The sequence below is a fragment of the Ahaetulla prasina genome, chromosome 3 (assembly GCF_028640845.1).
Source record: "Ahaetulla prasina isolate Xishuangbanna chromosome 3, ASM2864084v1, whole genome shotgun sequence".
In the NCBI taxonomy this organism is placed as follows: domain Eukaryota; kingdom Metazoa; phylum Chordata; class Lepidosauria; order Squamata; family Colubridae; genus Ahaetulla; species Ahaetulla prasina.
Genome location: NC_080541.1, coordinates 227,701,049 through 227,715,400, shown reverse-complemented (window position 1 = coordinate 227,715,400; position 14,352 = coordinate 227,701,049).

Sequence of the window (14,352 nt, the reverse complement as noted above, 5' to 3'; positions counted from 1 at the left end):
AAGTCCAGCCGCAATTTTTTTTGGGGTATGTGTGTGTGGACTGCACGGATAAATGCTTGCCCTCTTGACTGTCTGCCAGATTAATTTGCAATTCTTCCAAAGGACATTCCTGGGATCGCTTTGATCCCATCGGTCCACCTAATTTATATTTTTTTATAATTTTTATTTTATTTTATAGCCAAACAAACATTTAATACATCATTCCTTCCTTCTGTGTGACATCTCAGTGTTTTTTTCATCTTTTTATTGTTGTTTCTTCTTTCTTCCTTTCAATTTGATCTGTTACAATTTTTTTCACCAATACCATATTCTAATTATACCATTTTCTTACAGGACTATCAATTGCTTATCTGTATCGTTTTTCTAACCAATGGTAAAATTGATCCCATATCTTAAAATATTCTGAAATCTCTCTTTCTTTGATCATCAAAGTTAACCTATTCATTTCTGCACAATCTAATTTTTTTTAAATAACTTCTCCTTCCAGGGGTATTTTCTCTGTATTCCAGTTTTGTGGAAAAACAATTGGTGCTGCTGTTATTACATGTAGAATAGAATAGAATAGAATATAATATAATATAATAGAATAGAATAGAATAGAATGGAATAGAATAGAATAGAATAGAATAGAATAGAATAGAATTTTTTATTGGCCAAGTGTGATTGGACACACAAGGAATTTGTCTTGGTGCATATGCTCTCAGTGTACATAAAAGAAAAGATACCTTCATCAAGGTACAACATTTACAACACAAATGATGGTCAATATATCAATATAATCATAAGGATTACCAGCAACAAAGTTACAGTCATACAGTCATAAGTGGAAAGAAATGGGTGATGGGAACGATGAGAAGATTAATAGTAGTGCAGATTTAGTAAATAGTTTGACAGTGTTGAGGGAATTATTTGTTTAGCAGAGTGATGGCATTCGGGGAAAAATGGTAAAAGAGCAGGGATCTTAAACAGATTAAGGAATAGGAGAAATAAAACTCCTCTGCTTTCAAGTTTCCTAACCAACGTATGTTCACTTGCTAATAAGATGGATGAAATACTCCTCTTAAACAGATACAATTCTGATTTTCATAATAATCCAATAAATATTTTCTTTACTGGTTTTCTCTGGGGGGGGGGATACCCAATAAGTACAGCTCCAGTTTTAAATCAATGTGTTGTTAGGTCATTTCTTCTTAGGTCCTTTATTTTGTTCCAATAATTTTTTGCTTTCTGAGCATGTCCACCGCATATGATAATAAGATCCTGGTAATTGGTGACATTTCCAACATTTAGCTGATTTATCTTTAAACATTTTGTTTAAATCAGGGCTCTCCAACCTTGGTCACTTTAAGACTTGTGGACTTCAAATCCCAGAATTCCTCAGCCAGCAAAGCTTGCGCAGCCAGCGAACCAGTAATAAACCGGTTCAGATTTCACCACTGACCCATGCCAAGCAAATCTCCAAGGCAAGTAGATTTCTTAAAGAATAGCTTTATTGGAAATATTATATTGGCACAGATCTGGTGAAAACCGGCTCTGAAGGGCCCCTCATAATATCGTAAGCAGAGGTGGTATTTAGCCAGTTCTGACTAGTGGTGAAATGCAAATTTTTTTACTACTAGTTCTGTGGGTGTGGCTTGGTGGGTGTGGCAGGGGAAGGATACTGCAAAATCTCCATTCCCACTCTACTCCTGGGGGAAGGATACTGCAAAATCTCCATTCCCACCCCACTCTGGGGCCAGCCAGAGGTGATATTTGCCGGTTCTCCGAACTACTCAAAATTTCCGCTACCGGTTCTCCAGAACCTGTCAGAACCTGCTGGATTTCACCCCTGATTCTGATCAGTTCTGGCGAACCGGTAGCGGAAAATTTTGAGTAGTTTGAAAAACCGGCAAATACCACCTCTGGCTGGCCCCGCCCCCATCTGTTTTCTGCCTCCCGAGTCCCAGCTGATCGGGAGGAAATGGGGATTTTGCAGTAACCTTCCCCTGCCACGCCCACCAAGCCACGCCCACAGAACCGGTAGTAAAATTTTTGAATCCCACCACTGAATTCGTAATCTTTCAATCAGGGATGTCCACCACAGAAGGGTGAAAGAAATTGAAATGGGGGCCATACCTGTCCCTACAACAAAGCCCGACTCCAAAAAAAGCCAACACGGTTCTGGGCTGCATAAACAGAGGGATAGAATCGAGATCATGTGAAGTGTTAATACCACTTTATAATGCCTTGGTAAGGCCACACTTGGAATACTGCATTCAGTTTTGATCACCACGATGTAAAAAAGATGTTGAGACTCTAGAAAGAGTGCAGAGAAGAGCAGCAAAGATGATGAGGGGACTGGAGGCTAAAACATATGAAGAACGGTTGCAGGAACTGGGTAGGTCTAGTTTAATGAAAAGAAGGACCAGGGGAGACATGATAGCAGTGTTCTGATATCTCAGGGGCTGCCCCAAAGAAGAGGGAATAAAACTATTCTCCAAAGCACCTGAGGGCAGGACAAGAAGCAATGGGTGGAAAATAATCAAGGAAAGAAACAACTTAGAACTGAGGAGAAATTTCCTGACTGTGAGAACAATTAACCAGTGGAATAACTTGCCTCCGGAAGTTGTGAATGCTCCAACACTGGAAGATGTTAAGAAGATGTTGGATAACCATTTGTCTGAAGTGGTGTAGGGTTTCCTGCCTAAGCAGGGGGTTGGACTAGAAGACCTCCAAGGTCCCTTCCAAGATTTGATCACAGGTGAGAAAGGACAGGGCTTACAGTACGCGAAGGGGGACTTTTTTTGGACTTCTCCTCCCACCGGACACCCCTCGGAGCCATCCGCGAAGTCAAGACCACGATGAACTTGCTTTCAAAACTTGGAAAAAGACCGAGAATGATTCATAGTCCAAGAACCACACTGAACTCGAGCTGGAATCTCGGTTATGTCTGGTGTGAAACCAGAGTCGCATTTTTTACAATTGTCCTGGAAGAATTTCTGCCCCCTTTTGAAATGCCTTCAAAAGGCCTCCTCGTCTTTCTGGAGAACCAGGCGTGGTGTCTTGGAGATGTCAACCTTGTTTGACCTGGGTTTGAACCTCCCCCCCCATCCCCCGAGAAAAACCTCTGGAGAGCCCTTTGATCTTCTGAGGATGCTGGCTTGATCAAAAGAAGAATGTGGAAAGAAAGGAATGAAGAAAAGAGAAGAGAGAGAGAGAGAGAGAGAGAGAGAGAGAATTCAATGGGCCGAGACAAGGCAGGGCACGCTTTGCAAACCTCACCATATCTGGCTTGTTGGGGCTTTTGTGCAAATTTCCCGTACTCTTACCAGATCCTGTTCCTCGGAAGGGCACTGGGTCAGAGTAGAATGACAGAGTTGGAAGGGACCCTGTAGGTCATCTAGTCCAACCCCCCACCCAAGCAGGAGACCTTACACCATTTCTGACACATGGCAGTCCAGTCTCTTCTTGAAAGCTTCCAGTGATGAAGCTCCCACAACTTCCGAAGGCAACTTCTGTTCCATGGGTGGATGGTTCTCACTGTCAGAAAGTTTCTCCTTATTTCTAGGTTGAATCTCTCCTTGGTCAGTTGGATTAGATGACCTCCAAGGTCCCTTCCAAATCTGTTATTCTGAAGCCACCGTGCCAATGTTAAAAAAAAGAAAGAAAGCGCCACCTCAGTAGTTCCACGGTTTGGAAGTTACATTGCGGTCATATGGGCTGAGCTTGCCCTGAGAAGCGGGTTTGGCTACCAGCTATGCCTGAATGCCATTTTCTTGCCCAATCAGTCTTACCATTGAATTTTGCTTTTGTCATCCCTGGTTGCGGACAAATTGACGTCTCCCCTTGTGTTGTAACCGCCAAGAAGGTTTTTTTTACAGTTAGTGTGAATTAAATCCCATCATCCATCAAGCAACTGACATTCTGGATTTAACTGCAGAAAGGAAAAAAGAAATCAGTTTATGCTGCTCTGAACCATCTCAGTATAATTCCTTTCCTTTCCTTTCCTTTCCTTTCCTTTCCTTTCCTTTCCTTTCCTTTCCTTTCCTTTCCTTTCCTTTCCTTTCCTTTCCTTTCCTTTCCTCTCCTCTCCTCTCCTCTCCTCTCCTTCCCCTCCCCTCCCCTCCCCTCCCCTCTCCTCTCCTCTTTCCTCTCCTCTCCATCCCTCCCTCCCTCCCTCCCTTCCTTCTGTTGGAAGAAATGTCCATCTGGTTTCAGTTCCAAGTAGGGAGAAAGATACTGGACACATGGAAAGATGATTTAATGGTGAAGCAGAACCACCAAGGGTGTGATTCTGGGGAGCTGACCACATGGAGTGGAAAGAGAGAGAGATATATGTAGGTTTTGGCATATTTGGGTCTTTTCCCATGTAAGGTTGAAAGTATCTAGGCGACGTTTCGACGAGGTCTCACTCGTCATCTTCAGGCTGGTGTTTTGGCTCCGTGCTTAGGTGAGCAAAGCATAATATATTTATACCCTCTCTTGGGCCCTGCCTTAGAGCTCCCTCTTCCTGTGCAATGGCAGGTATCCCATTGGTTGCTGTAGGGATCATGTGCAAATCCTAGGAGCTTGTCCGAGGTTGATACGTCTGGTTGAACTGTGGGATGATGTAGTGTCCCCAGGTGATTTCGCAATGCAGGGAGCCCAGTGGTGGGCTCCAAATTTTTTAACAACCGTTTCTCTGCCCTATTGACTGGGGGTGGGTGGGCGTGGCTGAAGGGGGGTGGGTGGGGCCATGTGGCTGAGTGGGCGTGGCCAACTCTACGTCACTTGTGTGAGTGCTACCTGTATGGGACAGGCAGGGTTAGAGAGGGAATCAGCAGTAGTGGGTTTCAAATTTCTTTTTACTACCGGTTCTGTGTGTGTGGCTTGGTGGGCGTGGCATGGCTTGGTGGGCGTGGCTTGGTGGGCGTGGCAGGGGAAGGTTATTGCAAAATCCTCATTTCCTCCCGATTAGCTGGGACTCGGGAGGCAGAAGGTAGATGGGGGTTTGGGGCCAGTCAGAATTTTTACTACTGATTCTCTGAACTACTCAAAATTTCCGCTGCCAGTTCGTCAGAACTGGTCAGAACCTGCTGAAACCCACCTCTAGAATCCAGGGGTCTCCGGTGAGGGGGGAGGGAGGAAAGAAAGATCCAATATCTCTCTCTCTCTCTCTCTCTCTGTGTGTGTGTGTGTGTGTGTGTGAGAGAGAGAGAGAGAGAGAGAGAGAGACTGTGTCAAGCTAAACTGGGGAAGCTGGCTGCGAGAGGAAGAGAAGTCGGGTAAGCTGGAGCGAGACGCTTCCCTGGTCCCCTCATCCCAGAAGCAGCAACCTCACACTCTCCCCTCTCTGCTAGCCCCCTTCTTTGCACCCGATCACTCAGCAGTGGAGACTGAGAGGGAGAAGGGGGCAGCGGTGGCTGCTAGCATTGAGGGGAGAGTGCCACACAGAAACGGGAGCACATAGAAACGCCTCCTCCCTCTCCATCTCGGTTGCTGGGCGATCCCGTGCGAAGAAGAGGAAGAGCAGAGAGGGGAAGAGTGTGAGTTTGATGCTTCTGAGAGGAGGGGACCCTGGGGCGAGGCCAGCTGGTGGGTCCGATTTGCCGGTTTATTTATTATTTTATTTATTTTATTTATTAAATTTTTATACCGCCCTTCTCCCGAAGGACTCAGGGCGGTGTACAGCCAGAGATAAAAAGTTGATATACATACAATTTAAAACCAAAATTTAAAACTAAGCAAATTGCAAAAGGCCAATATTAAAATTTTAAAAAGTTAAAAACCCTAAGGCAATAAAAACCCAATTTAAAATTAATAACAATATTATGCCAGTCCCGCTTGGATAAATAGATGTATTTTCAGCTCACGGCGAAAGGTCCGAAGATCAGGTACTTGGCGTAAGCCAGGGGGAAGTTCATTCCAGAGCGTCGGGGCTCCAACAGAGAAGGCCCTACTCCTGGGGGCCGCCAGCCGACATTGTTTGATGGACGGCACCCTGAGAAGACCCTCTCTGTGGGAGCGTATGGGTCGGTGGGAGGCATAAGGTAACAGCAGGCGGTCTCGTAAGTACCCGGGTCTCCGAACCGCGCAGAATCAGAACAACCGGTTCGGGAGAACCGGTCTGAACCGGCAGCAACCCCCATCTCTGTTTCTAGTCTGGTGCCTTCAACACTAGATCCAACTGGTTGTCGGTGAATTTTTCAAAGCCCAGTGCTGTGAAGACTTGCATCGGTCAGGAGAAAGAAAAAAAAAAAAGCAACCCTAATTTATTTGTTATATCGGTTTATTCAGCCGCCTGTCTCCTAATTGCAACTCTGGACGCTACAGGATGGAATAAAAAGGGAGCCAAGACCCCAAAATTAATTATGGGATAATGGGCACCAAGGACCACGCCAACTCCAGTAATAAATAGCAAGACACCCCATCAACGTGTTGACTTCACTTCCAAACGCCACTTTGTGGGGAACATCCAGTTTTCCAAAGATCTTATCAAGATCGCTAGGCGATCACGGACGATCGTGAATCAAGGTTTATGATATTCCAGAAGGCAGGAACTAGGTCGCAGAAGAAGCATTCCTGGGTCCCAACGAATTTCACCGTTTTAAGAGATGGAACCTGGAGTAGCAACTACAGGTAATTCCCGACTTGCAGCAGTTCATTTAGTGAACCATCCAAAGTCACAACGGCAACTTCAAAAGTAACGTGGAAGTCTGTTTCACACTTGTGACTCCCATGGTCACGTGATCAAAATCCAGGCACTTGGCCAGCGGCTCATATTTATGACGGTCGCAGTGTCCCGGCTGGAGTCTCGGGATCCCCTTTTGGGACCTTCTTGACAAGCAAAGTCAAGGGGGACGAAGCCGGATTCACTTAAGAACCACGTTACCAATTTAACAATGATTCACTTAACAACCGTGGCAGGAAAGATCATAAAATGGGGGCAAAACTGTACTTAACAATTGTCTCACTTAGCAGCAGAGAATTGGGACTCAAACAGGATGGTCAGTTGAGGGCAAACTGTAAATGAAAATTTGTCACCAGAGATACGGGGTACTGCAGCCACCGAAGCTGGACTATAGCAAGGGTCTCCAACCTTGGCAACTTTTTTTGCAGATCCCTCGCATCCTGGACATAAACTGTTTCAACTCCTACCCTCAAAACGACGCTATAGAGCACTGCACACCAGAACAACTAGACACAGGGACAGTTTTTTCCCAAAGGGCATCACTCTGCTAAACAAATAATTCCCTCAACACTGTCAGACTATTTACTGAATCTGCACTACTATTAATCGTTTCATAGTTCCCATCACCAATCTCTTTCCACTTATGACTGTATGACTATAACTTGTTGCTGGCAATCCTTATGATTTATATTGATATATTGATCATCAATTGTGTTGTAAATGTTGTACCTTGATGAACGTATCTTTTCTTTTATGTACACTGAGAGCATATGCACCAAGACAAATTCCTTGTGTGTCCAATCACACTTGGCCAATAAAATTCTATTCTATTCTATTCTATTAAGCCTGGCGGACTTCAACTCCCAGAATTCCCCAGCCTGGGGAATTCTGGGAGTTGAAGTCCGCCAGGCTTAAAGTTGCCAAGGTTGGAGACCCCTGGGCTATAGAAAAGGTTACAAGATTTGGGGGTCAGATCAAAAGAGTGAGCAAGAAGGGAGAGTTTGGGTTCAAAGTTGCCACAATTAAAATAATTAGAATTTGAGGCAGATACCGTATTAACAAGGCTTGCAAAATTAAAATACAAGTTGACCAGCCTATCGTGTCAAGAGCTATTAGACTAACAAGCTACAACATGGCTATTACAGCTAATAAATATTTAAATTTCAATGCAACAGCGATTTAACAAACTTAAACAAAAACCAAAAAAATAAATAAATCCAAATACAGAATCAACAACAACGAAACAATATTAAACCCTCAAAACACAAGGTAAAGTCTCAATTCCTGACCACATCTATGCAGAATAATAGATTTGGAAGGGCCCTTGGAGGTCTTCTAGTCCAACCCTCTGCTCAAGCAGGAGACCTTATACCATTTCAGACCAATTGGCAGTCCAATCTCTTCTTAAAAACTGCCAGTGATGAAGCAGCCACAACTTCTGGTGGCAAGTTGTTCCACCGATTGATCGTTCTCACTGTCAGGAAATTTCTCCTTAATTCCAGGTTACTTCTCTCCTTGATTAGTTTCCATCAATTGTTTTTTTGACTTGCCTTCTGGTGCTTTGGAGAATGGAATGGAATGGAATAGAATAGAATAGAATAGAATAGAATAGAATAGAATAGAATAGAAAATATGGAATGGAATAGAATAGAATCGAATAGAAAATATGGAATGGAATGGAATAGAATAGAATAGAAAAAATATGGAATGGAATAGAATAGAATAGAATAGAATAGAATAGAAAAAATATGGAATGGAATGGAATGGAATAGAATAGAATAGAATAGAATAGAATAGAAAATATGAAATGGAATAGAATAGAATCGAATAGAAAATATGGAATGGAATGGAATGGAATAGAATAGAATAGAAAAAATATGGAATGGAATGGAATGGAATAGAATAGAATAGAAAAAATATGGAATGGAATAGAATAGAATAGAATAGAATAAAATAGAAAAAATATGGAATGGAATGGAATGGAATGGAATAGAATAGAATAGAATAGAATAGAATAGAATAGAAAATATGGAATGGAATGGAATGGAATGAAATGGTATGGAATGGAATGGAATAGAATAGAATAGAATAGAATAGAATAGAATAGAAAATATGAAATGGAATAGAATAGAATCGAATAGAAAATATGGAATGGAATGGAATGGAATGGAATAGAATAGAAAAAACATGGAATGGAATAGAATAGAATAGAATAGAAAAAATATGGAATGGAATAGAATAGAATAGAATAGAATAGAATAGAATAGAAAAAATATGGAATGGAATAGAATAGAATAGAATAGAATAGAATAGAAAAAATATGGAATGGAATGGAATGGAATGGAATAGAAAAAATATGGAATGGAATGAATGGAATAGAATAGAATAGAATAGAATAGAATAGAATAGAATAGAATAGAATAGAATAGAAAATATGGAATGGAATGGAATAGAATAGAATAGAAAAAATATGGAATGGAATGAATGGAATAGAATAGAATAGAATAGAATAGAATAGAATAGAATAACAGAGTTGGAAGGGATCTTTTGAGGTCTTCTAGTCCAACCCCCTGCTCGGGCAGGAGACCCTGGCCTATCCCATTTCAGACAAGTGGCTGTCCAGTCTCTTCTTAAAAGCTTCCAGTGTTGGAGCACCCACAACTTCTGGTGGCAAGCAGTTCCACTGGTTAATTGTCCTCACTGTCAGGAAATTTCTCCTTAGTTCTAGGTTGCTTCTCACCTTGATTAGTTTCCATCCATGCAATTTATCCCGGTGGATTTTTCATTTTTTAAAAAAAAAATTCCAAATTTTTCCAAACTAGCGATCAGCTGGAGAGTTCCTGATATTTTCTTTCTTCCTTAGTTTTGCTGACTTTCCTACATTTCCCCAATGATACTTTTCAGAACTGCGGGATTCTTTAAAAACTTGATGAGGTTTATCTGCGAGACTTAAAAAAAACACCACCCAATCTCCAGAAGTTAACAGGAATCCGGCAATTTTTCAACCGAAGGTTGACTCAGCCTTCCATCCTTTATAAGGTAGGTAAAATGAGGACCCAGATTGTTGGGGGGGGCAATAAGTTGACTTTGTATATAAATATACAAATAGGATGAAGACTATTGCTAACATAGTGTAAGCTGCCCTGAGTCTTCGAAGAAGGGCGGGATAGAAATGCAAATAAAAAAAACCACCCGTTTAACAGTTTCAGAGTAACAGAGTTGGAAGGGACCTTGGAGGTCATCTAGTCCAGCCCCCTGCTCACGCTCACGCATCTCTCTATTAGGGATTCGAACCGCCAAACTGCCGACCTTTCTGATCCACAAGCTCAGTGTCTTAGCCACTGAACCACTCAAACTTCCCTGATTTCAGGTTTTGTTTTTTTTTTAATTTGACAAAGTTTCCGTAACATGAAAAAGTTTGAAAACCTCCGTTCAGGGTCAGTTGAGGTCTGCTAAGGTCTGGCTGTTCCTCCATTGAATATCTCGTTTGGAACAAATCGGAATATCTCAGCGGCCATTGTTATTATTTTCCTCCTTTCTGCTGGGAAACTATCAAAAAAAGAAAATTGGTTGTGCTGGAAAGTCCTGAACAAGCAGAACATCTTCGTCAATATGCGAGGTGTGAAGGATCTAATTTATGTCTCTTGGTTTCGGTCAATCAGAAGAGTTGCAGGCAACAATGGATGCCTTCAATGGCAATTGGGACGTCTCTAAAGTAGAATCAGAGACTCCTGGGGTTGGAAGGGACCTCGGAGGTCTTCTAGTCCAACCCCCTGCTCAGGCAGGAAATCCTATACCATTTCAGACAAATGGTTGTCTAATCTCTTCTTAAAAACTTCCAGTGTTGGAACACCCACAATTTCTGGAGGCAAGTAATTCCACTGATTAATTGTCCCCACTGTTAGGAAGTTCCTCCTTAGTTCCAGATTGCTTCTCTCCTTGATTAGTTTCCACCCATTGCTTCTTGTTCTACCCTCAGGTGTTTTGGAGAATAGCTTGACTCCCTCTTCTTTGTGGCAACCCCTGAGATGTTGGAACACTGCTATCATGTCTCCCCTGGTTCTTCTCTTCATCAAACTGGACATACCCAGTTCCTGCAACCGTTCTTCGTATGTTTTTAGCCTCAAGTCCAGTTCCTTAATGCAAAGGTGTTTTCTTTAGCATTGAACGTGAAATACCTATTCTGATGGCATATAAAATTCTACAAATTAGGCACAATCCAATCCAGATCATTTAATCTGTATTTGTGATCCTTGTAAATTTGGATTACCAATTCATTTTCTTTCTTTCTTTCTTTCTTTCTTTCTTTCTTTCTTTCTTTCTTTCCTTCCTTCCTTCCTTCCTTCCTTCCTTCTTTTCCCTTTCTTTCCCTTCTTTTCTTCCCCTTTCTTTCTTTCCTTCTTTCTTTCTTTCTTTTTCTTTCTTTCTTTCTTTCTCCTTCCTTCCTTCCTTCCTTCCTTCCTTCCTTCCTTCCTTCCTTCCTTCTTTTCTCTTTCTTTCTTTTCCCTTTCTTTCTTTTTCTCTTCTTCTTCTTCTTTCTTTTCCATTTCTTTCTTTCTTTTCCTTCTTTCCTTCTTTTTCCTTTTCCTTTTCTTTCTTCTTCTTTCTTTCTTCCTTCCTTCTTTTCCCTTTCTTTCCCTTCTTTCCTTTTTTCTTTTCCTTCTTTCCTTCTTTTTTCTTTTTCTTTTCCTTCCTTCCTCCCTCCCTCCCTCTTTTTTATCCATCATCCATCATCCATCCATCCATCCATCCATCCATCCATCTTTTTTGGGGGGGGGGTGTTGATATGATTTGGCTGTTCAAACTAAATCGCCGAATCAAATCTAATCAAAGGGAATCTCTGCCTTCAATTTGTTCCATTTGGATTCTGATCCAGTTTGTAGTGGTGAGGGGAGAAATGCCACCTATGCCTGAAATGATCTGAAGCAGTCAAATAAATTTAGAAGCATTTGATTCAATTAGATCATTAAAAGGACTTCGGGATCTGATCCAAAAGTCCAGTCTGTTCACAAATCCAGCTGAAGAGTTGAACTTTTGAGATTAATTATTTGCATGCGTTCTCCCTGCCAAGATGGAAGACAGCCTGGTTCCCAAAATACTTTGCTGCAAAATATCCCACTTGCGTTCTTTTCTGAGTTATTCTTGTTTACAGAATTCATACACAACCATCAAAACAGCTTGATTAGGCAATGCAGTTCTGGGCTGCATTAACAGAGGGCTAGAATCAAGATCATCTGAAGTGTTAATACCACTTTATAAGGCCTTGGTAGCAACCTTCCAATATTTGAGGGGCTGCCCCAAAGAAGAGGGGGTCCACTTGTTCTCCAAAGCAGCTGAAGGCTGGACAAGAAGCAACGGGTGGAAACTCATCAAGGAGAGAAGCAACCTGGAACTAAGGAGAAATTTCCTGACAGTCAGAACAATTAATCAATGGAACAACTTGCCTCCAGGAGTTGTGAATGCTCCAACACTGGAAGTCTTCAAGAAGAGACTGGACAGCCATTTGTCTGGAATGGTAAAAGGTTTCCTGCTGGAGCAAGGGGTTGGGCTAGAAGACCTCCGAGGTCCCTTCCAACTCTGTCATTCTGCTTGTTGGAGTTTTTCTTTTGACTTCTGACTCATCCATTCTTCTGGAAACATACCTAGTGATTCCACAATTTTTAATTGCAATGCAATGATGTATGAATAATGAATCAGACATGACGAACCGTTTGGTTCCTTGAACCAGCCTGTAGCTCATCTATGTATAATCCTCATTGTGAAATGAAAGGCCGTTAACCTTGATGTTGACTTTTAAGGTCACCAAGAGTACAAGAACTGCAGCATGGAGTAAACAGGCCATTCATCAGTATCAGTAACTCAGCTTGGCTGGCAGTGCATAAGCCACGATTCTTGGGTTTTTGCAGTTTTCTCTTGGCCCGCCATTCCCTATGGAAGCCCTCCAGATTAAGATGGGCAAAGTCTAGAAAGTGTCTATGGAGATTCTCAGTCATCCAGGTCCTGGTTGTCCTGAAGGTGATTAGAGGAACAGAGCTGGAAGGGACCTTGGAGGTCATCTAGTCCAACCCTCCCCCTGCCCAAGCAGGAGACCGTACACCAGGGGTGTCAAACTCGATTTTATTGAGGGCTGCATCAGGGTTGTGTTTCACTTGCCTTCTGGTGCTTTGGAGAATGGAATAGGATAGGATAGGATACGATTACGAGTGCCTCTTTGTTGGAGGGAGTCTTTCCGGCTGCCTTGAAAGAGGCGGTGGTGAGGCCCCTCCTCAAGAGGCCCTCCCTGGACCCGGCTGTTTTAGGTAATTATCGTCCGGTCTCCAACCTTCGCTTTGTGGCGAAGGTTGTAGAGAGTATGGTGGCATATCAGTTTCTCCTGCACCTGGATGAAACTGTCTATCTAGACCCGTTCCAGTCCGGTTTCCGGCCCGGTTACAGCACTGAGACAGCTTTGGTCGCATTGGTGGATGATCTCTGGAGGGCCAGGGATAGGGGTTGTTCCTCTGCCCTGGTCCTATTAGACCTCTCAGCGGCTTTTGATACCATCAACAATGGTATCCTGCTGCACCGGTTGGAGGGATTGGGAGTGGGAGGCACCGTTTATCGGTGGTTCTCCTCCTATCTCTCCGACCGGTCGCAGACGGTGTTGACGGGGGGGCAGAGGTCGGCCCCAAGGCGCCTCACTTGTGGGGTGCCGCAGGGGTCGATTCTCTCGCCCCTGCTGTTCAACATCTATATGAAGCCGTTGGGTGAGATCATCAGTGGCTTCGGGGTGAGATACCAACAGTACGCTGATGACACCCAGCTGTACTTTTCCACCCCGGGCCACCCCAATGAAGTTGTTGAAGTGCTGTCCCGGTGTTTGGAAGCCGTACGGGTCTGGATGGGGAGAAACAGGCTCAAGCTTAATCCCTCCAAGACGGAGTGGCTGTGGATGCCGGCATCCCGGTACAGTCAGCTGAGTCCACGGCTGACTGTTGGGGGTGAGTCATTGGCCCCGATGGAGAGGGTGCGCAACTTGGGCGTTCTCCTGGATGAACGGCTGTCTCTTGAAGATCACCTGACGGCTGTCTCCAGGAGAGCTTTCCACCAGGTTCGCCTGGTGCGCCAGTTGCGCCCCTTTCTAGACCGGGATGCCTTATGCACGGTCACTCACGCCCTTGTGACGTCCCGTCTGGATTACTGCAATGCTCTCTACATGGGGCTCCCCTTGAGGGGCATCCGGAGGCTCCAGTTAGTCCAGAATGCGGCTGCGCGGGTGATGAGGAGCCCTCGTGGCGTCTCGTCTGGATTACTGCAATGCTCTCTACATGGGGCCCCCCTTGAGGGGCATCCGGAGGCTCCAGTTAGTCCAGAATGCGGCTGCGCGGGTGATAGAGGGAGCCCCTCGTGGCTCCCGCGTGACACCTATCCTGCGCAGACTGCACTGGCTACCTGTGGCCTTCCGGGTGCGCTTCAAGGTTTTGGTGACAATCTTTAAAGCGCTCCATGGCATAGGGCCGGGTTACTTACGGGACCGCCTGCTGCTACCGAATACCTCTCACCGACCCGTCCGCTCTCACAGAGAGGGACTCCTCAGGGTGCCGTCGGCTAGGCAGTGCCGTCTGGCGACGCCCAGGGGAAGGGCCTTCTCTGTGGGGGCTCCCACCCTCTGGAACGAACTCCCTCCAGGACTTCGTCAACTTCCGGACCTCCGAACCTTTCGT